General features: G+C 34.4%; 1 protein-coding gene and 1 pseudogene across 4 annotated transcripts in view; both read left to right on the top strand.

Moving 5' to 3' along the window:
• The window catches only part of PDSS2 (decaprenyl diphosphate synthase subunit 2), a 212,975-nt gene that overhangs the window by 54,511 nt on the left and 132,786 nt on the right, over positions 1 to 25,678 (top strand). The gene's annotated exons all lie outside the window — the stretch shown is intronic.
• LOC118605772 lies at positions 8,033 to 8,151 on the top strand (annotated as a pseudogene).

The following is a 25,678-nucleotide window of genomic DNA, read 5'->3' as shown; positions in this document are numbered from 1 at the left end:
ATATAAGAAAATATGACAGGGGCTATAAAATAAGTGTTTAAAATTATTAAATTATTATTAAGATTAAATGATTAAAGAGAAAATAAGGAAGATAAATAAAAAAATAAAGAAAAACTATGAGAAAGGCTCAAGATCAGCATCATCTCTGGGAAGCGTTTCCTGTACTCTGTGATAACCTGTGAGAACCGCTGTGGTAGCACTTAACACACTTTGTTAACATTTTATGCCTAGGGCCCCTTCCCCCTCAAACCCTAAGCAGTCTAGGTCCTTGGTTTGTATTTTGAACTTGTCCCACTGTAAGCAAGTTATTAAAGTCTTCTAGACATCAGGCTTCTTATCTCTAAGTCAAAAAAATGTCTCTCTGTCAGGGTTGTTATGGAAATTGCATGAGATAATGTATATTCCTAGCATGTGCCTGCATCAGAATAGGAACTCAACGGATATTAGGTCCCTTCCCTTCCTTTTAGACACTTTGACAAATTGTTTAATTTGTAAATAGTTCCTTACGGAACTGGATCTAAAGTATCATAAACCCTGAGATGCTTTAAGACCCAGCTGAGGTTTTTGGTCCTGGAGTCATCTGTTTTTCTTCATTCTTACTAATTCTTACTAATGGATAGTTACCATTCTTATTTTCCACAGGAGGATTTTCACTCTAAAATAACCTAAATCAACATGCCAGGGAGCAGTTAACATTTACTTTGAGAAAAGAACTAGAATAATTATTTAGGAGATTATAAAGGAAACTGTCAGTTAAAATAAATAAAGATATAGGAACATGTAACCTGTAAATAATATCTTTGCCACTTCAGACAGTCTTTGAATCTTGCTATATTTAGTTTAATCTTAGAATTTTTCTTCACCTTAATGTGGGATTTAGAAAGAAAATCTAGAATATTCTATTTCCTTTTCCATTATACCTGAATTTTGGGTACCTTAATCCTTTGGTAAAAGTAAGTTGGTCCATTTATTCCAAGTTGAATAATAGTGGTTACTTATAAATAGACCTTTCTTAAGATGTTTTACAAAGAAATCTCATATTCAGAAATCTCATATGCTTTTCTTTGGCTTCTGGTAGTTGACATTTTCTTAAAGAACTTATTACATCTATATTTAAAGAGGTAAAAAGGAGGATTGCTGTGATTGTAAACTTGAAACCGGAGGCTCAGAGGTGTCCAGATTTTTTTAGCATTATAAAGAACTATCTTGTCTTCTGCCTCTTGAGAGGATGTGATAAAATACATTATTTTAGAGTTGTTATCTGTAGGACTAGAACTGATGTTTGCTAAATGAGAAAGAACAGAATTGATACTTGAATACCAGGCATTGTAACTGGAGCAGGAGAAATTAAAATTTCATTCTTTGATGTGCACTTCGTTATCTTTGAAATACACTCTAGTTATGCTAGGTGGTAGGCCTAAAATTCAACACTGTAAACCACACACTATCTGTCCTTGGAGATTCTTTAATTTTGCAGATGCTATTAAATACAAAGTTCCCAATGGAAACAACAGATCAACACTTTTGTTTTGCTGATGAAATTCAAAGTGGTAGTGTATTGAGATCTTTGTATGCTCTTGTTTTCTTGAAGTTGAGATCACTTTTGAAGGTGATCTTTTGTAAAAGAGCCAATGAAAAGGAGTTGCTCATGCTTTTACTTAAACACATCCCACTAATTACTGGTGGATATTCTCTTACTTATTCCAGACCTTGTCAGTGATTTGTACTAAAAATATCCGGAGCTCAGGACAATGATTCTGTAAAGTTTTAGCGAACCTGCCACAGCTCCAGCATAATTCAGAGTGAACTGTAACTACAGCACGTGAGGTGATGACCTTAAAGGTCTCTCTTGCTCCTTCATTACTCCACCTCCTCAGTGGCTCCACAACCTGGAAGTTCAAAGTTGTGCTTTATTTTTCACAGTTGAGAAAACTACTTCTCATTGTTAAAGGTCTTGTGAGATTCTCTCTGTACTTTAAAATTGCTTATTAGTAACACTAAGTTCTTTAAATCACTTAAGAGGAATAAATTTTAAGTAATATGTTTTCTAAAATTATGCATGCTTTTTTCTAATGGTTCCTTTTTCTTAGCCTAAAAATATCTACAAAAGCAATTGTCAGCTTTACCATGGCTCAAACAAAGAAACACATAATATGTATTTATTTCAGAACTAAATAAAATAAATTTTCCTGTAATTCCATCATGAAAATATGAGACATTTTTTTCTGAGCAGCCTTCCAATATTTTTCTTTTTCCAAATTTATTCATATTCGTACATGTTTCATATAGGTATGGCCACAGTATATATGTAGCTCTGTCCTACTTTTCATTTAGGCTAAATGTATACATTTTTCATATCACCGTAGTCTTCATATTTATTTTTTTAACGACTGTCTAACATTCTGTCTAGTTCAATCTAACCATTTCCTTTTTATTCGGCCTTTTATTTCTAGATTTTCAATTATAAATAATCTTATAGATGTTAGTCCTGTTGCCGTGCAGTTGTGTTGTGTGTGTGTATATACTCTAAATTTATCTGATGTGAAAACAAGAAATAAAGAAATACTCTCCACCAACACATTGTGGTATAGTAATAAAATACAGTACCATAAAACTTGGCTTGATTTTCTTAAAGAGAAAGTTGAACCTGAATGTCTGAATTGAATGCCTGAAGAACACGTAAAAGCTAGATCTGAAAGATATTTGATTAATTATTTTAATGTCATAAGAAGTATATATTCTTTTTATCTCAAAGAATACCATTCCCTTGGTGGAATATGTTTATTCCTGTGTATAAGAAGTCTCTGAATGGACTGGCAATGATTTACTCTGTGGCACTCTCCATTTAATGAAGTGGAAAGAACACCAATGGAGCCTGAGTTCTTGGTTAAGTTCGTTTAACTCTCTGGTTCTCAGATTCAGTGAAGACTTAGGGGAGGTTATTTCCAGACTATTTCCTAAAATCATCACAAAACCCTGTGAGTAGACTTTATCCTGATTTTACTAATAAAGATATTGAAGCCTGTAGAAGTTAGGTGATTTGTGCTGAATCATCCATGTAGTAAGTGGTTAAGCTGATGTCAAACCCAGATTGCGTGCTTAAAATCCAGTGTCCTATTTGTATTCCACCACTGCCTTTGGTATCTGAGACATAAAATGGATTAGATATATTCTAAGCTGAAGTACTTTCCTGTTTCAACATTCTGTTGTGTTTCTGGAGGAGCCATGTCATATAAATAAAGATAAGCACTAGACACTGAAAAGGAAATTTTGTTCAAGCAACAGGTAAATTGTTAAGAACAAATGTATAAAGATCTTGGTATAAGGAAACCATACAAAAGATACAGTGAAAGTTTCTAAACTTTATTAAAGACAATGTATAGGTGTATAGGTGTAAAGAGGAATAAAACATAATTTTTCCCCTTGGTTTGGTTTATAATCTAATGGAACTGACAGACTTACCCAGATGACACAAATAGGCTGTCAGATGTTGAATTGAGAGAGGAAAATTGCTAGATTGAAATGAGTTTAGAACTACTGAGCTGCCAGGTTATGACTTAACACCAGAGTGTTGAGAGTGCGGGCCATTTCTGATTGATAATTTATTTAGATCTTTTTAAATTTCTCTCACTTCTTCTGTTTATTCCTGCATATTCTTTTTGATGCTATTATGAGTGTAATTGTTTTGTAAATTTTATCTTTTTTTTATCTTATTTGTTAGCACATAGAAATACAATTGATTTTGTGTGTTAATTCTATGTCCTTAAAACCTTGCTAAACTCATATTCTAGTATTTTTATTACAGACTCCTGAGGATTTTCTATGTACATTATCATCCTCAAGTAAAAACAATTTTCTTCTTCCCTTCCAATTTTGAATACCTTTAATTTTTATTGCACCAGCTGGAAACTTCAGTACAATGTTGAATAGAAGTAGCAAGAACTGCCATTCTTACCCTTTTTTCCCAGTCTTAGGAAGAATTCGATTTTTAATCATTTTGTAACGTTAGCTGTAGGCTTTTCATAGATGTCTTTTATTATGTTGAGGATATTCTCTTTTGTTTCTTATTGGTGAGAGCTTTTATCATGAATGGGTGTTGGAATTTTTATCATAAATGCTTTTTCTGTATCTATTGAAATGATCATGTGTTGTTTGTCCTTTATTCTACTAATGTGGCATATTACATTACTCAGTTTTTGAATCTTAAACTAACTGCGTTCCTGGGATGACTCACACTTGGTAATCATCTATGAGCCTTTTTATATATTGTTGGATTTATTTATTAATATTTTGTTGAGGATTTTGTGTTTGTATTCATGAAAGATACTGATCTGTAGTTTTCTTGTGTTGTCTTTGTCTGGCTTTGTCATCAGGGTGGTAGTGGCCCCATAGAATGAGTTAGGAAGTTTCTCTTCTCTATTTTCTGAGAGACTTTGTGTAGGATTGGTATTTCTTTTTTAAATATTTTATAGATTTTGCCAACAAATCCATCTGGGCCTGAGATTTTCTTTGTGGGAAAGTTTTTAATTAATATTTCAATTTATTTACTTGTTATGGGTCTATTCAAATTTTCTATTTCTTCTTGAGTCAATTGTGGAAATTTGTTTCTAAGAACTTGTCCATTAATTCTAAGTTGTCTAATTTATTGGTATAAAGTTATTTATAATATTGTCTTTTAGCCTTTTTAATTCTTATAGGGTCAGTGGTGAGGTCTCTTCTTTTATTCCTGAATTAGGTAATTTGTTTCTTCTCTCCTGTTCTCTTGATTAGTCTAGCTAAGGGTGTGTCAGTTTTATTGATCTTTTCAAATAGCCACTTTGTGGTTTCATTGATTCTTTTCTCTATTGTTTTCCTGTTTTCTATTTCATTAATATTTAGTTTAAACTTTATTATTTACTCCTTTTCTGCCTACTTGGTGTTTAGTTTGCTCTTCCTGTCTAGTTTCTCAAGGTAGAAGCTTAGATTACTGATTTGAGACTTTTTCTGATTACAAGTTATAATTTCTCTCTAAGCTCTTCTTTAATTGTAGCCTATAAATTTTGATACACTGTGTTTTCATTTTCATTCAGTTCAAAATATGTTTTTAAATTTCTTTATGATTTTCTCTTTGACTCCTAGGTTAATTTCTAAATATATGAGTTTTTCCAGATATCTTTAGACTTAAAATCTTTAACTTAATTCTGTTGTTGTCAGAGAACGTACTTTTAATGATTTAGTCTGCTTAAGCTTTTTGAGATTTGTGTTGTGGTCTAACATATGGAGAATGTTCCACGTGTACTTAAAATGAATGTGTATACTGCATTCATTGTGTGGAGTACTCTGTAAATGTCAATTACATCATGTTAGTTGTTAAACTCTATATCCTTATTGATTTTCTATGTGGTTGCTCTATCAGTTATTGAAAGTGGAATATTGAAATCTCCAACTATTATTACTGAATTGCCTATTTCTCCTTTCTGTTTTTCTTTCATTTGAGGTCTCTATTTTTAACATGTATATATTTATAATTGCTGTATTTTTCATGATTATTCTCTTAATAATCTCTTAATAATCACTGTTTCCAGTAACATTTCTTGTCTTAAAGTCTCTTTTGTCTGATATTAACATAGCCATTCCAGCTCTCTTCTGGTTACTATTTGCATGGCATATCATTTTCTCTCATTACTTTTAACCTGTTTATGTCTTTGTGTCTAAGGTGTATCTTTTGGATACAGTGCATATTTGGGTCTTACTTTTTAATCTAATTTGGCTATCCCTGCCTTTTGAGTAGGTTATTTAGTCCACTCATATCTGATTTAATTATTATGTCAATAAGAATGGATTTAAATATGGCATTTCACTGTGTTTATCTCCTGTGGTTTTGGTCCCTCTGTTTCTCCTGTACTCCTTTCTTTTATATTAAATAAATATATCTTGGTATACCATTTTAATTTGTCTGTTGTGTTTAAGTTATTTTGTGTTATCTTCTTAGTGGTTGTTCTCAGGATTATAATATGCATCTTAATTTATGACATTTTGCTTCAGAACAATACTAACTTTGATTCTAGCAAAATATAGAAACTTGCTCCAATTTATCTCCATTTCCCCTTTGTTTGAGTTATTGTTGTTATATATAGTATATCTGTATGTATTATAAACCCCTCAGCATAGTTTATAATTTTTGTTTTATGTAATCTTATATCATTTATAAATTTAAAAGAAGAAATGAAGAAAAATATATACAGGATATTTTACATTTACCCACATATTTACCATTTCTATGCTCTTTGTTTCTTCACTTGTATTCAGATTACTGTCTGATGTCACTTCCATTCAGTCTGGAGGACTTACCTTAGTATTTTTTGTAAGGCAAGTCTGACAACAACAAATTTTCTTCATCTTTTGTTTATCTCAGAAAGTCTTTATTTCACTGTTTTTTTTAAGCAATAGTTTTATAAGATATAGAATTGTTAGTTGCCAAGCCTTTTCCCACCAGAACTTTAAAATATATATGATTCTACCGACTTCTGGCCTCCATCATTTCAGGTGTGAAATCAGCCTTTAATTGTATTGTAGTCCTCTTTTATATGATGAGTCATTTTTCTCTTACTATTTTCAATATTTTCTCTTTGTCCTTCAACATTTCAACTATGATGTGTCTAGGTATTTTGTGTTTGTCCTATCTGTGGTTTCATTAAGTAGCTTGGGCTCTATAAATGAATGTTTTTCATCAAAAATAGAAAGTTTTTGGCCAATATTTCTTCAAATATTTTTTTCTGCTCTTCCTTTTCCTTGCTTTCTGAAACTCTTACTACACATGTATTAGCACACTTGATATTGTCTTATAAGTCTCTGAGGCTCATACTGTTCCTCCATGAACTTTAATAGTTTTCATACAGTATATGCCTTTGAATTCCAGAGTGTTAAAATCTTGCTTTTGACCTTTTTTTTCCAGTTTTATAGTTACTTTTTGAAAGAGGATTTGTCAAACATCTCACTCAATTCTGATGTAGTCAAAAGTCTTTATATATCTTAAAGCCCTAGTAATTTGATTGTGTATGTGTGCCTACATTTTATGTTGATATTATTTATAAATAATATTTTATTACTTAGGGTTTTGGGAGGAGGGATTAACCTCTGTTGTGTAGAAATGTAGATGATTCGTTACTCAAGTGAAAAATAGAGCAAAGACATTTGTAGGGTCAAGTAGAAAATGTCAACCCTAAAATTTCCGTGAAGCACAAATTTGTAAATGAAATGGGTCAAAGAGCATTATTTCAGAGCTCTTTTCTCTTTAGTTTGTGGCAGCAAGTTGCCTATTATAACTAAAGATTCCTTGGGTAAATTAATTCTGTACCTGTATGAAATGTCCACAATATGTGCTTAAAATGCAGGATGCTCATTTATTTTTTTATAAATTTAGAAATTCATTAATATATATGATGTTTACCTTTGACATTTAGAATTACTCAAGAAATAGCAGAGGAATCGGAAGTTATTTGTAATAGGTTTAATATCATTTGTCAAACTCGTGTGTTTATTTTTTTAAAAAAAGTATTAAAATGTGAAGCACCATTTTGTTAAAATTCTAATTTTTTCACAGTGAGAGTTTTACAAATAGGATTTGGGTATTTATCATGTGTCATGAATATTGTAATATATGTAAATTATAGCATTAAATGCAAAATAGTTTGGCATTGCTGTTTTTTGCAACTAAAAATAAATTCTTTTATCTAAATCAGATTTTTCTGTATCTAACATTTGAAATTAAATTTTCATTTACCATAAAATGCTATTCTTTGTTAAAGGAAATACTGCCCAGTTATGTAAATTCAGATTTAGCAGATCTTGTCCAAATTTCTAATGTTAGAGACATCATTATACATAGAGTCAAACAAAACAATGTTAACAGAACTTTTCAGCCTGTAGGCAACCCTTTGCAAAAATACAGACCTCTTTCTTCTTTCACAATATTGAAGAAACAGAAGTTTGTTAAGCATGAAAAAGAGAGGCCACTTGGTAACTTTTCAAGTGAAGGCAAAACAAAATAAGCGTCTATGGTCATGCCACCCTGAACAAGCCCAATCCCATCGGATCTTGGAAGCTAAGCAGGGTCGAGCCTGGTTAGTTCTTGGATGGGAGACCACTTAGGAAGACCAGGTGTTGTAGACATAAAAAAAATAAAAAAGGAATTGTAAGCTGACAAGGACCTTGTAATCTATGAGGGCAACCAAGGGTTACCTTACCTAAAAATAATAATAATAATAAGCAACACTTTCCTCTTGATGATTATGATTTCAAATTCATTAATTGTTCAGACTTTTCTTTTAATGCACAGACTGTGGCTTCCTAGAAGCAGAGGGGGCACTAAATGGCAGGACTTTCTCATGGACTATGCCTCCAGTGGGCCTAATTATTTTAAAGTTTGATCCTGAGCCAACTCATGTTTGGTTAGTGATTCTCAAACATTCTTTTCCATCTTTCTCTCTTAGTGGTTTTCATATGCCCTGTGCCCCAGATTTTTAATGAGGTGCCACCATTACCAAACAGTTGTTCAGTTTCATACTTCTGCAGGTGAGAAGGCTAGAGAAGAGAGCAACAGAGGAAAATGCACTTGACAGAGGAAGTTAATTCTTTCTCTTCATAATTATATAGACCTAACATTTGCTTACCACCTCAATTATTTGATTCCTGGCCTAACATTTTAGAAATCTCCAGTATAATAAACCTTCAGTATTTTTGAGATCTTTGGAAGATGTGAAACTTGAGAATAGTTTTATCACAATTTTTCCCCATGAAATTAATATACAGGGAATAAAACCACATTGTTTTAGTGCTCCTAGGCCATTGGATAATGCTCCTAGGCCATTGGATAGGTTATGCAATTCTCTACTTGATTGAAATTTGTGCATTAGGAAAATGACAGGTTTTATATTTTTTAGAGTAGGAAAGAAAGTGCTAAGGGTTTCTTGGAGTGAGGAGTGGAACCATTTCTAATTTGAGAAACCTTAATGTAATGAAAGTTAGCCTATCTCTCATTAGGAATCTGGACCTATTCAGATTTCTTTGGACTTTTTGGCAGTTAGTAGCAGAAAACCATAGAATCGAACCCTAAGCCACACCTTGATATTGAATTTGTGATTTTATTCCTTTACTTAATACCTTCATGCTTGATGCCTTAAACTGAAGCTTTCTTTGAAAGAATACTAAAAGCTTTGCTCTGCTTCTAGGTGGTGTTCAGTATGTATCATTAGCTTAAAAAGCAATGTACGGTACATTAGTCTGTCTTATCTAGTGTTTCTCAACCAGGGATGACTCTGCTCCACCCAGGAGACATTTGACAATGTCTGGAGACATTTTTGATTATTACAACTGAGGGATGCTACTGGCATCTAGTGGGTAGAGGTTAGGGATCCACCAAGTAGCCTGCAATACTCAACCTCTTATAACAAGAATTATCCAGTTCAAAATGCCAACAGTGCTGAAGTTGAGAGATCCTGATCTTATCAAATTATTTTATTTTTATTTTTAATTATTTTAATTAGTTTCAAGTATAGAGTACATTGGTTCGACATCTATATAGTTGGTAAAACGGTCACCCCATTGCTCCCTCCCTCCCCTGACCCTCCACCTAGCCAACATATTCATTCTAACTGCATTCCCTATGCCGTGCTCCCCATCCCCATGTCCATCTATCACCTACTAATTTGTACTTCTTTAACCCTTCACCCCATTCTCCCAACTCCTCAAACTCCCCTCCCCTCTGTCCATCACCAAGTTGTCCACTGTATTTGTGAGTGTATTTTTGATTACATTCTTTATTCCTGTTTTTGATACATGTTTTTTTTTCTTAAAGAATTCCCTCCAACATTTCCTGTAATACTGGCTTGGTGGTGATAAATTCCTTTAGCTTATTTTTGTCTGGGAAGCTCTTTATCTGTCCTTTAACTCTGAACAATAGCTTTGCTGGATAAATTATTCTTGGTTGTAGATCCTGGGTCTTCATCCTGTCGAGTATTTTTTGTCAAGCCCTTCTGCATAGTTTCTTTTGAGAAATCAGCTGCCAGTCTTATGGTTATTCTCTTATAAATAATTAATTATTTTTCTCTTGCTGCTTTTAATATTCTTTCTTTGTATTTAACTTTTGGCATTTTAATTATGATGTGTCTTGGTGTGGGCCTCTTTGGATGCCTGATTTTTGGAATTCTCTGAGCTTCCCGCGGTTTTATGTCCATTTCCTTCACTGGGTTAGGGAAGTTTTCCATCATTATTTCTTCAAACAGCTCTTCAACATCTTGATTTTCTTCAGTTACACTGATCAGATGAATATTTGGACCCTTAATAGTGTCCGATATGCTCCTTGAATTACTTTTATAGTCTTGGCATCTTATCTCTTGCCGTTCTGATTGCATGTCCTTGGCTTTCCCATCCTCTAGATAGGGCATTTGTTCCTTTTCTTTATTCACTTTGTTTATTCCTTTGAATATACTTCTCATCTCAGACAATGTGTTCTTCACTTCAGACTGGTTTCCTTTTATAATTTCCATTTCCATTTTTACATTTTTTATCTCTTTGTTGACGTTCTCACTGAATTTAACGAAAAGTTCATTGAGCACTTTATAACCAGTGTTTTGAACTCTGCATCTGTTAGTTTACTTGACTTCAGTATATCTGAATCTCTGTTCTCTCATATGGTTTCTGTTTCTTTGTCTTTCCATTTTGGCCCCCTTTCTCTGTCTGTTTTTATGTACTAAGCAAAGCTTCTGAGTCTCCTGATCTTATTAGTGTGGATTTGTGAAGTAGGCATTTAGTGGCATAGTCCTGAGAGGGGCTCAGCTACAGGCCAAATTTAGATCAAGGCTCTGCCCCTCTGGGGCCACCTGTTAAGATTCAGCAAGCAATCCACAGATGCTGTGCTTATAGTTGCCTCAAAAGGCCACACCAGAAACCAAAGCCAGCTGCCTCCAGTGTGAGTCTAGACGCTACTCAGCAAGGAGCAACTGACTTGCCGAGGATATACCTAGATGTGGCTTGGGTGGGGCCATGAGTTGGGAAGGTGGAGTGGCAGGGAATCTTCTGGGCAGAGGGACCTCTGTTACCCAGTCTGATGATCTCACAGAAATGGCGTGCTGTGTCCGCGCACTGGAAGAGGGGAAGGCTCAACTGAGAACAATGCATACTGCCAACACTTCTATAGAGAGTGGGTCTCAATTTGGCCCTCACTCTGACAATGTCTCCTTGTAAGTCCCTGGTGCCCCCTGTGCGCACCCTAATTGACACTGGTGCTCAGAGCAAGCAGGTTGGTCACCGAGACACGGACACAGCCCCTTTAAGAGGCGTCTGCCACTGCCACAGCCTCTGTCTCACTCAGCTACTTGAGACCAGGTGGCCACGTGACCTTGCCTGGTACTACCTTCTGCCATTGCAGGGTGCTTTCTTGGATTTCTCCCTAGTTGTATGGCTTGTTCATCTAGATTCCAGGCGATTTTTCCTTGTTGCTGCTCTTTGTTTTCATCACAACTTTGATATAGTCGCCAGAGGGATGAACAGAGCCTCTAGCATCTACACTATTTTAGTTCTTTATGTCTCAGATTATTTTTATTAAAATATCACTGTATTTTCAAGAATCATGATTCTGGCTTTGGCTTCCTCATCAATCTCATTTTTCACTACTTCATTTCTGCAGTGGCTTTTACTAGGTATTTATGGATGTATATCATACTACACCATCTCTGTAGAGTGGTACAAAAAGCAATAATCACTTGATAGTTCTAGAATAAATGGAAATAGTATCAATATCAGAACATATATAAGTGAATAAACAAAATGATTTTTTTTGGAAAACTCGATGCAGATAAATATAACGGTTTGAAATAATAACAATATATTGAATTTTCACATCTTTGGATGATAGGTACTATTACGCTATAAAATCAGTACAATAGTATTTTGACAATTTATGTGGTCAAATATTGCTATTATGTTTACTAGGCAAATTACTTAGCTTCATTGTACCTTATTTTCTCATTTTGTAGAAAGCTATTGAAATAGATTATCTGTGCTGTGGTTCCAGTTCTAACATTCTAAATATTTTTAGTAAGATGTAGAGTCTTGATAAATGCGCAAATATTTAATTTACTAATCAATTTTTATAGATGAGACAGTAAATATTATCAGAAGATAACTATTGCCGCTCATGTTTTTCAAAATAAGTAGTATAAAGTGTAGTGAAATGCACTGAATTTAGAGTAGGTTGGTGTGTGTGATTCTCTCCTCCACTTTTAAAAATTTGTGTGTGCGTGTTTGTTTTATTATGTGTTTAAGTTTGAGTAAAAATGTAGTGTTTAGTAAATAAAGCTTGTTTGGTCTTGTTAGGTCAAGACAAAAGGCCATTCATCATTTTTTTATATTCGAATGAGGTTTAATATGAAGGTCTTTGTTTTGGGACTTAGGAAATATTATATATGAACTTTAGTATCCTCTGTGGTCAGGACCATAGAAAAATATTTTTGTATTAAATTAGATTCTGGAAAGCTCAGCGTTCCTTTCACATGCTAATAGAAGGAATTTAAATTTGTATTTATTTTTAATCAGTACTAAAATAAATTTGGAAAGCAGCGCTTATAATAGTTAATAGCCTGTATAAGTGGGTCCCAAGACACCTGTTCCTTTATTGTTAACGAAGCCCTATTTGGTGTGCAGGGAGACTGGAGATCCTGTTGATTCTCTGTCCTAGGACATCTTCCTGTCTCCTGTGTGCACATTTAAATAGCATTAAGAAATGTTGTTTCCTCTTGTTTTCTGTCATTTCTAGAATTCTGCCAGACACACTTATTCTCTTTAATAGGTTGTTTCTTCCCAAATGCATTAGGGTGATGTTTTTTTCCTGTTTTGTGTGTTTTGAATTCTTTTTAGGATTAAACCTCAATTATGTTATGAGGATTTGATATAAAATTATGATGAGTTAATAGCACCAGACAAACAAATAGCCAAATAAAGTTTCTCGGGGAAAGAATAAATGACTTGTGGGAATTTTAGTAGCCTGTGGAAATATAAGAAAGCAAACAAAACTGTACAAGTGAATTCCAAGGCCCACGAACCATCAAGGCTCATCTTCTGAGATTCCTCAACTGTACATTCTTCTCCCTATTCTCTTTTGCTGACGATTTGGAGAGTTCGTAATAATTTCATTTCTATTTGCTATTTTATATCAAGCAAAAAAGCATTGGTCTTCTTGCAAACGATTTGAAAGAAGAAAACCACATACATAAAAATTGTTATCACAATCTATTAGACGTTTGCATTTTTCTACATGGTAGAATTTTGCGATGAACGTGTTGCTTAAAATAACATTTGTGATCTATGGCATCCATTTCTACTCTCTTTAGAGGACAACATATTAGCAGATTTTTAAAAATTATTTTTATATGTGTGCTACAGAAGGTAAACAATGCCTTTACCTCTGCGGCTCTTCCTTCTTCAAACACCTGAATTTTCACTACTGTTGGTGATAGTATAAAGGTTGTTCATGGAAAAGAGAATATATCTGGGAAGTAATAAGTGAGAATTACCCTGCTAATCATTTAAGACAGTTCTTCAGAATATCTAGTAAGTGCATTGAGAACCCAGGAAGTATTTATTTTGGTAACCAGCTCAAACATTGAGTATCTCCCAAATAGAGTGAAAACAAATTTACTATTCACACATCTTCCTGATAATGATAATCTTTGTAAGAGATAAAATTACTATCTGGAATAGTCAACAGGGAAAGTTTTTCACACCGCAGTCTTGTATTGTGTTGATTGAACTTTTTTACAATAAAATTTACTACCAAATAATTCAGTTCACCAATGCCTTTTCATCAGTCTTATGCCTCCCTGTAATGAAAAGGAAATCTAACACTGAATTTTGTATCCTGAAAAGATGGTGATTTGAGATCTCTTTCTCATCAGGGGCAAAGATAAACATGAATCATGGACTCTCTGGTGTTTTTTTAACACTGGCTGATTATTAGAATCTCACTCCAGAAGTATTTTTTAAATACTCATGCCTGGACCCCACCCCTGGTAATCTTGCCTCGATTGGCATATCCTGGAATGTGGGTACTGCTATATTAAAGCTTTTCATGTTGTGATTCTGTTTGTCTTCAGGATTGAGAACCACTCAGAACTTAAGCTAAACTAGGGACCATCGGTTGCTAGTTTCCCACACTGCAAGTGATATAGAAGAAGACAAACTGAAAACCCTTTGAAAATGGCTTCTGGTCATGTGATCACTTGGTAGTAATCACCTGCTAGAAGTAGACATATTTTGGGGGTGGATGAGCTTGGTGCCTTATTGCAGACTCTCCAGCCTCATGTGAGAAAGGAGGTGCTTTCCTAGGTTTTCCAGATTTAAATAATTCCCCAAAATTATTTTATGGCAGCATTTTTCAGTAGACTGTGGAGTTAACTGTAGCTCATCCAAAATATATAATTTTTAAAAATCTTCCTAGTTTTTAGTCAAATGTAAATTTAGGACAGACTACCAGTCTTAAACTGTTTTAACTGAATTTTTTGTTGTTGTTTTTCAATTAAACCATGACATACTTTACATCATCCAAATTCACTCCTTTCATAAATATGCATGCCCTTTTTCTGTATTCCCATCATGGATTGTCTGTACAATGAAAAATATCACTTCCAGTGAACTTACTTTGATGTGAGCAGAATATAAAGAATTTATAAAAGATTAAAATAAGCAAAGTTAGGGATAGTTGCATGAGAGGGAGAATGTAGGAACAGGTGCCATTTACTGAATGTTGTTTTATAAGTGTAGTCAAAATGGTCATTTATATAATTAAAAATAGTAAATACTGTCCCAAGTTCTTTTTAAGGTAAGCATTCCTCACCTGGCTTGGAAAATATGTCAAAGCCTCCAAGTAGGCCTATTTGTAAGGGTTGCCAATCCCTCTGCGGAGCCACGGCCTCATAGACAGCTCCTTCTGACTGCCTTCTGAAAGCTGGGGCGCTGCCTCAAGTGTGTTGATAATACATGCAGGAACTGGCTGTTCAAACTTTTACTGCCAAACTAATTACATTTATAATTTCTTGGCTTAATTTACTTTTCTAGCAAATAGTACCTAGCAAGTCACCACAGTTATACCAGTGGAATTTAGAGCACCTGCACTTCTGAAAGCCACTACTGTGTACATGGAATGGAATCTGATTTTTAAACAACAGTTTTGCCATTTGCTTTACAACCTACTGTTTATTGTAAAGAAACTCTTTATGCTTCTTAATTGATCATTCATTCTTTAAGGAAAAATAGCCAAGGAATATATTTGCAGACATGGTTCCACTTTTATTATTTTATTCTATTATTTTCTCCTGATCAGATTCATATTTGTGGTGATATGCCCTGCATGGCAAGTGCTGAGAAAACATTTGTACAAAGTCTTGCCAAGGAAGACTGTTGACTCTATGAAGTATAGTGATTTCACTGTTCAAGATCTTCATGTGTTTATTAAAAAGAAAAAAAAAACAGAGACTACTTAATTATATATTTTAAATTACTAGATTTTGTGGTTAGCATATATAAATTTATTAAATAGTTCAAGTGTATTCCGTACAGTGTTACAGCAGTTTTATTGATATACTGGCAAAGAAACAAACATGACCACTCTTTACCATCTGTTTATAATGCTATATAAAGAAGACCATGTTGGTTGCCATGGAAACTACATTTCCAAAACCACTGAGTGTTTGCTTAAATTCTCCAACCTTTTAAAATCATAAGCTTTTTTCCTGAGAAAAAGAATAGAAAGATGCATTTAAAATTTTCCAGTGATTTTTCTAAAAGCCATTTCTCTGTAAAATTCATTTATTATTTCTAGTCTGATATTTTGCCTCAGGATTTCATGAATTAAAAAGAGGGCCTCTTAATTTGAGAATCTTTGGCATTTTCAAGAAGTTCAGAGAAAATGTTAATGGTATCCTATTGAGGGGTGCCACCTATCTTTTCATAAGTAAAGGCTTTGCCTTTTCAGGAAAACTTTTTAGTAGTGTAACAATAAAAAGTAGTATGAAGAGATAACAAATATAACAACATGGTATCTAGGGAGGAAAGGCAGTTAAAATGTAGTTTCACGTTTAATTATTGCTGTCATATTAGCTAATATGAGAAGAATTACAGCAGGGAAGTACTTGACTGTAAACAAAATGATTCTGACTAAAGAAAGTATGGCTACTAAAAAATACTTTATTGTGATAAGAGTAAAAATCAATTGATATTCCTGGGAATTCTGCCTAGGGAAGAAAGAAGTAAAATATACGTTTTACTGTTGTTTTTACTGTACATGAAAATCTAGAACTAATTTTTCCCAATCCTAAGTGGTAATATATATATATCCACATGTTTTTACATACCTGGTGTCTACATAGACACTCAAGAAGCTTTTGCTATATTCTTCAAAAACAGTCTTTCAATGTCTTAAAAGTTAATATTTACACTGGAACAGGTAAAATAGGATTACATCTGTTCCAGCTTTCACTAAAGCCAAAATCATGGACTATGCATAACAGTAGTAATACTAATAATAGTAATAACTAATGCATATTGAACACATGGTATGTGCCGGGAAGTATATTTAGCACGTTGCATGCAAAACGTTTATATTTAGGCCTCATAGTAATCCTGTAAGGTATTGTATTCAGTACATTCTCTAACTTAGGGTTTCTCAACCTTGGCACGGCTGACATGTTAGGCTGGTAGTTCTTGGTTGTGGGAGACTATTAGGTGTGTTGTAGGATGTTCAGCAGCAACCCTGGTCCCTACTCTCCACATGCCAATAGTACTGCCCCAAATTCTAACGACCGAAATTACCTCTAGGCATTAGCAGTCTGCTGGGGCCTAAAATCACCCCCAGTTGTGAACCACTGCTCTAGAGGAACCAGCAGTTTTATTTTTTTTTTCTGGTAGAAATAGTTTGTAAACCACCTCCTACTTTTCACCTGCCGTCTCCCTCTTTCCACTATCATTTTTCATACCAGGTATTCTCCAGTTTTGTCAGTTATTGGTCTGATAACATAAGCAGAACCTTCTTTATTATGTATTATGATAGTGCTCTTTATCCAGGATTTTAAAAACTGTTTTACAGCATAATGAAACAAAGGGAGATAATTAATGTAAGTTGCACTAAATTACATATTCATAAGAAAATTTTTAATAACAATTTTAGAATCGTCTACTGAGTTTCTTTATTATTACAATGTAGTCAACTATAAATGCCAAACTAAGGTTATCGTTTGTTTATTTTCCCTATTATTGACTTGTATAGGAATATTTAATGTAGTTAAGTCAGTGTGAATCTTTTCTGTGAAATAGAAAACATAGAAGATGATCAATTCTTATAAAAATGAAAGAATCTTTTAAAGATAAACTTATAATAACAATACTAACTTAATAGTTATGGTCAGCTTTCTGATTTTTTTAAAAAACATGACTGTTTTGCTATATTTTCTTATGAAAGTTTGCTTTAATACAAAATACGTTTCTTGGCAATCTTTTAAAATTGTGATATTGTGAAATGGGACTCAGCAGACCTCAGAATTGATAAAGTTAATCAGGTTTTTTTGATTCATGAGTTTCTTTACCAAAGTTTCTTTACCGCAACGTCTTAGCTTATTAGCCCATTCCCCTAAAATCTCACAAATATATGAAAATGTTTTTCTATCATCTGAAAGATTATTTCAGAAATGTATATCAATACACAGCTCTGTTAATGCTATTTGGTAGGAAATTACTGGATCTCACTATAGTTAACTAAACAACATTTTGGAAGAATGTAGATGTAGAGAATAATAGCTTTTTTGGAAAGAGTGAAAATATTCGACCTTTTAGATATACTTAAATAATTGTGCATTTTAACTATAATTTTTAATAACTGTTTTATGTAGGCAATAGCCTGCACACTAGTTATATTACATTTTGAGACTAGATTGAATGGGGACCAGAATATATTGTAAAGATCACCAGTGCTGATATATGTAATGGAGCACTTTTTAATAATATGCTCTTGAGTCCCCGTGCCTGGGTGAGATTCATGGCCCTACCATTTATTATGGCTCTCTCTCTTATTACTTAACTTCTTTGTTACTCAGTTTTCCTTCTGTAAAATTAGGATAAAAAATGGTATCTTACAACCTCGTGCGAGGTTTAAGTGAGTAAATAACATATAAAGTGTTAAGAGTAGTGCATGCAATAGATATTAGTTGTCATTGAGTTTATTACTTTTACTTTTCTGGAATAACGTGGCCCAGATTGAGTCTGTAGTGTCTTAATAAGCAATGTTTAGAACCTTGGACTATTTATTCTTTGTTTGTTGTGATATAGTAACCTTTGTACTGATGGAAACATTTCATTTTAGAAATAGAAAGTAAACATTGTGCTACAGGTCAACACATTGAAATAAATGTTAGACATTAATTTTTTTATTTGGGTTGTTGTAGAGTTTAAACACTACTAACAGTAGCTTTTATTTTGGCTTGATAATCCAGTGATTGTTTAAAGGCTCTTTAGCCTGGTACCAACAAGAAACAAAACCTAGTTTGTTTGTTTTGCTTTTAAGTTCCATCTGCCTTTTCACATTGGAGTTATATCCTTGCCTCCACATTATTGGTACCTGGGAACCAAAGAACTTCAAGAATAGCAACAACAACAACACATTCTTTATGGTAGCAGCTTTGGAATAAAACAGTCCTGGTTCTGAATTCTGACTTACCTACTTACTTTTGGACAAGAAAGTAAGTTATCTGTTAGCTTCAACTTTCTCATCTGTGAAATGGAGATAACTATAGTACCTACTTCATAGAGTTATTTAGCACATATAAAATGCATAGCCCACAGTATGTACTATAAAAATAGTAGCTTGCTCCCTACCCTCCCACTCTCATTGACCATCCTCTTTCCCCAAAAAGAGTCAGTCAAAAGGGTAGGTAAATAAATATCCATAAATTGCCTTATTTGGGGAGAGAGGAGAATCTATGTCTCTCATTATTACTTTTCTTATTTTTAATGAAATGAAAGCTATAATTTTCAGCCCATGCCGCAAAACTTTTCAAGAAGGAAAACTGTGAGGGAGAAATGGCATTCTCATGAAGCAATGCCTAATGGCTGCAGCATCTTCAGCACTTCCCAGCACTTTATAGCTATAGTACTATCCTTTACTCTCTTTTACCTTTAAGAAGTGAATTATTTTGGTATGAATTAGGACAAAATACAGCTATTAGGATGGAAACAAAGAGTTTCCAAACATAAATTTCTTGCCTCATTTTAATGTGTTCCAAGAAATAAATACATAGGATATAAATAAATTATTTTTCAATTCAGTAGACCTTCAATCAGCTATTTCCATGGAAAAATTCACATTCTGCCCAATTTCAGGGAAAGGACACGAAGTTTTCAGTAAAGAATGATGAAAAATGTGATCTCCTCCTTCCCTAAAAGTGAACTTCCCTATATATTTTGTAAATTATCTTAGAGGCTCCACCGTCACAGACCACCAGAAGGGCACAGGGCCGTACTCCACAAGCTTGGCCTATAAAGATCCTCATTGCAGTGTAAGACTCCTTGGCTGTCAGGTAGATCCTGGCTACTCCTGCAGTCTGAAGGTTTTTGTTGTTGTTTTTCAGTTGTGGTTTTTGACCTGGACCGCACTTTCACTGCAATGCAGATTTTTCTCAGCCCCTGTGTGAATAGGCTATTCAAGACTTCCCATGGCCCTGTGTTTAATGGACCACAAATCCTCTGGTTCTGTGCTGCCAGGGAGTCTTGCTGGAATTGCCTGTAAGGGGATGGCTGCAGCCAACTGCTTGTGCAGCTCGCAGTATACCAGAAGTCCCCGAGGTGCTTGGGAGAAGTGAACTTTAAAATTTTGTTTACACCTCTTACCTACAAGGTACTTTCTAAGCCCTGATTCTATGCAATCATTCCTTTTTATTCTTTGTGTTGTAATGCTACTGTGATCATTATCTAGGTTGGATGAATTATCTAGGTGGGCTTTGGAGGCAAACGCTGAATTGAACTCCATTTATTGGCTATATAATTTGGGGCAGGTTACCTTTTTATTTCATTTAGCAAGTGTTTTTTGAATATTTGTGTGTGCCAGACACTATTCTAAGTACTGGAGATACAACTGTGGACAAGTGAATATGCTGTAACATGCTCACATTCCAGTCCAGGAAGATAAATAATAACCAAAATAAACGAATGCAAATATGTAGTATATAAGTGATAATCATTGATATGGAGAAAATAAACTGTCCCTGCGATCCTCAGTATACTCATTAATAAAATAAGGAAAACTACCACCCCACAGTATGATTGTCAGGTTAGATGAGCTGGCACCCATGAAGGCTTGGGGATATACCAGGGTGGACGATTGGACGAGACAGTCAGCCTCCAGGTAGCTTGCTGGCAATTGGTAAATGAGAAATTTTTTCCCAGTCCCTTTTGACTTGCTAGAGTAGAACAAGTACTATTGTTCTCTGAAGATTAAATTGCCTAGCATAGCCTGTGTGTAATTTATTCCAAGTGTCTCTCTCTTCATTCAGTTGGTGCCATCCTATTAATACCATGGAAATGAAACTTTTAAAAAATCGAATCATGTTTTTCCATTGACACACATAATTTGAGAGAAGTCACTATCATAGTAATCTTTTCCCTTTACTACCTCTGTTAATGGCTATTTAAAATACCAATAAGGTCTTTATGTTATTTGGGTAGCGTTATTTGTGAATATGAGAGCTGGCAGATTTGAACTTAGAATCATGGGATCTTTTCTCTGGTTGAAGTTCTTTCTGTGGAAGAGTAACACAAGCAGTTTGTATTCCGCTACCTGTCACTTCTAATTCCCCTCTGCGTTAGTCTTGTGTACCCTGATCTCAGTGTTGATTTTGGAAAAATAAATGAGATTTTTCTTAAAAATTTTGATTTCTGAACCATCATTTTGCAATAACGTAGTTTTAGGTTTTGATCATTTTTCTTTTTTTTTAAACTCATTTCTCCTGCTAAAATCCATGCTGTATTTCACTTTGCTGTTCCCCCATTCCAGTTTGCCCTTGAAGTAATATCTGTTTGTCTACAAAGTATTTCATTATATTTTCCTAACTTTCCTAAATATATTTCATTATATTTTCCATCTGCATTGTGTCTTTTACATTTGGTTTTAGCCTCTTAATAATATGTTATGTAAAAGCTAATTGAACCATCTTCTACCTTTTTGTCTTTTCCAACTTGTTCTGATCCAAATACTTTAAATTTTTGCACAATTGAACCACCTTCATTAGCTAATAGGACTGATACGTGAAATAATAAATATTTATTACTACATGGAGACATTGTTTTTGATAAAAATGTGCTCAAGCACTAGCCAAGTAAAACCATAGAATTATAGAAGATTAATCTGAGAGCAGTTCTCTTGAATTTAGTGGTTGTCTATTCGAATTGTAACTGCAAGTTGTGAAAAGCACTGAGCAGTAAGGGAGCACTCATTCAAGTCTGGTTGATTTGTCTCTGCACAGAAGGACTGTGGTAGTGGGAGGTGTAATTCACAGCACTTTAGTTCTCAGCCAGTGTCCCTGCTTGAGTGGTGGTGTGAGTCTCGTGTGTCTGTGTCATGTAATGACGCCTGTATTCCAGCACTCAAATTTTCTACCCCTTTGCTTCAACACTAAATTGATTTTTTATTAATGTGAACAAAAGGGGTCTGTATGTAAAAATTATTCTGTGAGAGCGTTTTAACAGTTTTCAGTATGACCAAAATATTACTTTTTAAAATGGCTCTATTTTACTACTTTAGTATTTTAAAATAAAACTTCAGTTACCATTCAAGTGGGTAAATCTTTGTGGTTTTGTTTTGTTTTCTGGTGGTATGTTCAATTCTAAGGTGGCCAGCCGACATCCTGCTGCAGACTCAATCAATTATGACATTATTTTATACTTCTTTTTAAATTTTAAGCATATTTCATTAAACTGCTGTGTCTAGTAAACCATTGCTGAAAAGCTCCTGCTTGATTTCCTCTTGTTTAACAACCCCTATGCCCTACCCCCATTCTACTTTCTCTACTCTTCCTTCTTTTTTTTCCATCGCCTGCCTTCTGCTACATGCCCATCAAACCTAATTGCAGCTTTGGGAGGGCTTGGGGCAGGCATTTCCTCGGCCTGCTGTCCCTCAGGGATTTAATTCAGGTGGGATGTGCATGTGGCCCTCGAGCCATGTCAATGGCAGCCACAGCTCGGAGATTCTAAAGGCTGGTCACCTCAGGCCCTAAAGTTGTTTCAAGTCTAGGGTAGTTTAGTCTCAGGATAGATGTGTCAGGAATAATTCAATTTAGGTCATTTTGTCAATGGATATTAACCTCCAGTTCTTCTGCTAATTTTATATAAAAATCTGTGACATGCAGACTATTTTTAGTCTCCCTCAAATTAGAGTGCTTTAAAACAATTTCCATGAGTGTTAATTTTTGTCTTTTACAACTGAATAATATCACTGTCATTGAATTGCTAATTATATATATATATTCTTAACATCACTTTTTTGATACCATTTAAACTTTGGCCTTGTATCTAAATCTTATAGAATTAAAGGTGTAACATGAGAACCCAAAAGGCACCCAACATAAAACTCGGGTTCATTAAGTGTGGGTTAAATTTTTTCTTTAAGTGAGAAACATAACTATAATATAGTAAGTCGTCTGCCTTCTTAAAATTCTATTATTTTTATAATACAGTATTTTTTTCTGCAGACTTATGAAGAGATCTGTGTTCTTATACAGTTTAGAAAATAAATTACCTTAACCTAAAATTCTGTTGATTAACACTTGTTACCATTTGGGAGTATTTTCTTCCTATCTTGCTTCTTTTCATTTTTTAAACAAAGTATTTTAAACACACAGAAAAATACAAGAACACTTTGTATATTTAGCATCTATGTAATGAAACCCAGATTTAAAATGTTAGTGTTTTGTTGTATTTATTTCTAATTTTCGTCTTTGGCCTTGTTTATATACACGTATACATACACATGTATTGAAATATAATTGAGATAATATGGTATTAAATATAGTTTTATATTCTTCTGTCCTCTCATTTAACATTTTAAATATTTTCCCATGTTATTAAACCAATTTAATGCTTCATTGTAATATTTAAATTTGTGTATGGACAGATTTTCTATTTTTAAATAGTGATAATTCTATTCCTATATAATTAATTTTACATTATACTTCCAGTTCTTTTGACTTAATTTATCACATACTTAATGTATCACATGACTTAAAACATTGTTTTTCAAAAACTGCAGGTTGCAATTCATTAGTGGGTCACAGTTTAGCAGATTGCAGTCAACGTTAAAAAAAAGAAAAGGTCAGAATATTCCTATGGTTCTTTGAGAAAAACTGAGCACATTGTAGCCAAATATTTTGTTTCAGTTATCTGTATCTAAATTTTTAAAAATTTTAATTTGGGATTACAGTAACAGGCATTATTAGGAATCTTAAATTATCAACCCCACCTCATGTATGTTTGATTTGACATTCATCTTTTATGTTTACATTTTCTGGATCGATTTATTGGAATTGGATATATTAAAAGTGGGGCAATGAAAGAGTGAAACACCATTCTTTTAGGGGTGTTGTTATTGGAGGGGGTTCTTCCCCTCGAGAGAGTCTGGACAGTGCTTATTCATTCTCATTCAGTTTAATTTGAGGTGTTTTAACTGATTAGAGGAGAGTGTGGATCCCCTGAAAGTGGTAAATTGCTTCCTTAATATTTGATTATAAATTTACCAAAATATTGTGGTTTAGGTCACTGGCATAAGTTAGAATTCTGAACTCTTGAGCATAAATCTCAAAAGTTTCTTCTCATGCCCCACTTCTGCCATCTTACCTCAACTCTCCATCTGGAACTGCCCCTGCTTTCTGCTCAAAGTGAGGGCAGCCTTCTCTCATGAGCACTGATACAGCAGTGGATTAATCAGAAATGAAGAAATGAAACACATAAACACTCCAATTATTGAGTTTTCTCTATTTGAAACTTATGGAGTAGGTCCTTTAATCTATACAATAACTTTTCGACATAGCATTAAAATAAATCTCAGCATACTTTTTAGAACCCGTTGGAGCTTTTCTCCTGCATGGCTGTCACTTTTAAAGAATTCACTGTAATTTAGAAAAAGGGACTCAAGACTTCAGAGCTGGATGCTCAAATGTAGCAAATGGACAACAGGAGAGATAAGGAAAGTTGGGAATGGTGTGTAATAGGTTTGTTTGGGCGAGATGTATAAGATGAAGAGTGCTGCTGTGCATCTCGAAGCTATTTATTCTCTTGCCTATTATTTTTTTGGTAGATCTATTCTATATCCGTTACTCTGTTGGGTACCGGGCATCCAAAGATGATTCAGCTTCAGTGCCCTTAAGGTTCTCACAGACTTATGAGTGAATACCTGTGAACAAATAAATAGAAAAGCTGAAAGCATAGTTAGCGTGGGCTTTGGAGTTCAAATTATATCTAAATCTTGGCACTTCCATTACTACTTGACTAGTATGACTAGTAACTAACTTTTCTAAGCCTTCTCACTAATTTTCTTTATCTATAAAGAAATTTACCAATTCCCTTGCATGGGTTTTGTGAGAAATAAAGCACAGGCCTGGCACTGTAGTATGTTGTAGTTGTTGTCTGTATTGTTGTTACATTTCTTCTTATTCACTGTTTTAGGTGCCAGACTCGAGGTTTATAATAAGGACCACAAAAGCTTATGGAAGGGGCAACTACTGGCGCTAGTTTCTGTACACTGCACTGTTAAAGTTCTCTGCCTCCATTGTGCATGTATGGTCATACTTCTTTCTGGGTGTCTGTGGAGACCCCTTTTATTTGCTGCGATCATACTGTATTCCTTCATAGTTACTCATTCTTCCTCAGTCCCCTAAGTACAGGAATTCTCCAAGATTTCTTTTCTCTTTCCTTTCCTTCTTTTCTCTTTTATCTTTCCTCAAAAACTCATCCATCAATTCCTACTGTTTCAGCCATCACCTCTAATGAAGATGCTTCCCAAATCTATTCCCACAGCCATTTCCAGGTACCTGCTGGGCATCTCCATCTGGAAGTCCTTCTTGCATTCAAAGCTAACATGTCCAAAACTGAACTCATTAATTTCCCATTAACTCTCCTTCTTCTTTCCAATCCTTGCTAATGCTAGCATCATCACCTCCAGGAAACATGTTTGAATCTTAAATTCAGCCTTTACCTTTCCTTTGCTTCCTGATGCCTTCTTGGTGTCTATCTCATGCAGTCAATTGGCCAGACTGTCCTGTTCTGCCTCTGTGCTATTGCCATCATTCAGCTTTTCTTTTCCATCCCTGCTGCCACTACCCTAATTTAGGCTCTCATTATCTGCCACCTGGACTATTGAAAGAAATTCTTCCTAATGCATCTTCCTTCTCTTTTTCACAGTACCCAACACATCACTGTCAGAGTAACAGTATTGGGCCCAGAGTAACTTTTAGTCTTTAGCTCTAATCACATGACTCCCTTGCTGACAAACCATCCGTGCCTTCAGATTGCCTGCAGAATAAAGTCCTAATTATAAACTTGACTTTTAAGGCCCTTCACTCTCTGGGTTTGTTTTTCTGGGCTCATTCACCTTTACACATTGTCCAAATAG

Source organism: Rousettus aegyptiacus, unplaced genomic scaffold (genome assembly GCF_014176215.1).
Source record: "Rousettus aegyptiacus isolate mRouAeg1 unplaced genomic scaffold, mRouAeg1.p scaffold_m13_p_1, whole genome shotgun sequence".
Classification (NCBI taxonomy): Eukaryota; Metazoa; Chordata; class Mammalia; order Chiroptera; family Pteropodidae; genus Rousettus; species Rousettus aegyptiacus.
Note: the sequence above shows the minus strand (reverse complement) of the source record. Positions and strands in the feature narration are given on the sequence as shown.